This window comes from Nyctereutes procyonoides, unplaced genomic scaffold (genome assembly GCF_905146905.1).
Source record: "Nyctereutes procyonoides isolate TBG_1078 unplaced genomic scaffold, NYPRO_anot_genome, whole genome shotgun sequence".
Lineage (NCBI taxonomy): Eukaryota > Metazoa > Chordata > Mammalia > Carnivora > Canidae > Nyctereutes > Nyctereutes procyonoides.
In genome coordinates, this window is record NW_026575132.1 from 18,701 (window position 1) to 21,107 (window position 2,407).

General features: G+C 39.2%; 1 pseudogene; it reads right to left on the reverse strand.

Moving 5' to 3' along the window:
• Positions 1 to 1,147: 1,147 nt before the first annotated feature.
• LOC129523059 (olfactory receptor 4K15-like) lies at positions 1,148 to 2,073 on the reverse strand (annotated as a pseudogene).
• Between the last annotated feature and the right edge of the window lie 334 nt (positions 2,074 to 2,407).

The window sequence follows — 2,407 nt, forward strand, 5'->3', positions numbered from 1 at the left end:
CTGTGTTTTCTTATTTCTTTATTTTATTTATCTTATTTCTTATTTTCATTAACATAAGGTAAAATTATAATCATAAAATCACTTATTAATATAAGGCAATAAGTTTTCAAGTTATTATGAATGATTCTTCCTGGTTACTTAACAAAAAGGGTCAAGAGAAACTCCACCTTTAAATCAACATTGAAGACTTGAAAACTTGGCCTATAGGGCTAATGCTGTGGAGTACAAGGGCAAAACGATTTCAGTTCAATTCATTTTCTTCCGAAGTAGATGTCGACCACTCAGATATCTTTAGTATCCTGTCTAGCTAAGCAACGGTCAGAGTGAGTAAATCATGTATTTTTAGAAATGAGAATAATGGGGATCCCTGGGTGGCGCAGCGGTTTAGCGCCTGCCTTTGGCCCAGGGCGCGATCCTGGAGGCTGGGGATTGAATCCCACGTCGGGCTCCCGGTGCATGAGCCTGCTTCTCCCTCTGCCTGCGTCTCTGCCTCACTCTCTCTCTCTGTGACTATCATAAATAAATAAAAAATAAAAAAAAGAAATGAGAATAATGGATAATTAACTCAGAGTGGTTTTGTAGTAATACATAAGCTACGTAAAATGCTTAGCATGGCGTTGGGGGCATTAGTGGTATTAAGTAATGATACAATGATTAGTTTTATCATTGTTATCATCTGATAATTTTTTAGTAAATACAAAGGCATATTTATGCAAATTATTATTATCAGTTATTATCTATTCCAAGTGGTAAGAATTTAAGTATTGGAGTTATTTAAAATTTGATTTATTCACTAGAGAGAGAGAGAAAGAGAGAAAAATTGAGCAGAGAGAGAGGTGGAGGGAGAGAAAATCCTCAAGCAGACTTCATGCTGAGAATGGAATACTGGATCCTAGGACTCTGAGATTGAGACCTAAGCTGAAATCAAGAGTCAGATGCTTAACTGACTGAGCCAGCCAGACATCCCTAATGTTGGATTTTTGAACATATCTTTGTCATGGAATAAATACAAACCATACATCTGGGAATACTCCATGCTTACAGATATGAAGGGTCATGTTTCCAGTTTAGTTTACAGGTCAAAATGTGGCCAAATTGGGATGTAGACAGTGCATTTGCTGATTACATGAGAAAACTAAAAATTGTCCTATGGATTTGTAAGCCTACTTATCAGTCTCTTGATGGCATTCCTAATCTCTTTATTTCTCAGAGTACAAATGGCTGGATTCAGGAGAGGTGTGATTACTGTGTAAAACACAGCAAGCAACTTGTCCACCCAAGTGATGCTAAGTGGCCACAGATAGATGAACATGCAGGGTACAAAGAAGAGAAGCATCACTGTGATGTGGGAGGTGCATGTAGAGCACCTTGGATGTTCCATCCTCAGAGTGAAGACAGACTGTTACTAGGATGTAGGTGTAGGAGGCCAGTAAGAGAAGGAAGCAAGTTGTTGCCAAGACCCCACTGTCAGAATTTATCAACATTTTCAGAGTATGTGTGTCCATGCAGGCCAGTTTGCTCACCAAAGGAATGTCACAGAAAAAAACTGTGACCCACTCTTCTGGGTCCACAGAAGGGCAGATCTAAAATCATAGCCAGTCGGCTCATGGCATGCACAAAACCAATGATGCATGATATCAAAACTAGCCAGATGTACTTTTGTCTGTCCATGATGCTGGAGTAATGGAGTGGCTTGCAGATGGCCATGTAACAATCATGGGCCACTGTCACAAGAAGCACCATCTCAATTCCTGCAAATAAATGCACACAGAGGATCTGGCTTGTGCATCTACCAAAAGAGATGGTCTTATGATGCTTTAGGAAGTCTGTGGTCAGTTTGGGGGTAGTTACTGAGGTAAGGCAGAAGTCCACAAATGAGAGATTGGCTAAGAAGTACATTTGGGAATGGAGATGAGGGTCCGTGATGAATAAGATCACTACGATGAGGTTGCCCACCACAGTCATCAGATAGAGCATAGAGGAGGGCAGTAGGAGGAAGGTCTGGAGCTCCCTTGAATCACAAAGTCCATGAAAAATGAACTCGGACACCACAGACTGATTTACATCATCCATTTAGTAATTGTGTTCTAATGCAGACCAAAGAAAGACATGAACTAAGAACTTCTAGAATGGAAAGAAGAACCTCATGAATGCTCAGATGTTTTGGAATAGATGACTGTTGTGCAAAATTCAAATCTTAGCATTGTATGAAGCTGAAGATTGAAAAGAAATGTTCCTTAAATTACAGGTAGGCTAGTCCTATGACCAAGGTGGGGAACTAATTATAGAAGGGTAGGTCCAAAACCTTACCTATAAGAGGTCTAGTTATGGGAATGAAAAAATAAATATTCTGATGGAAAATGTCAATGCGACATATTCTTTTTTTAATACAAATTTATTTTTTATT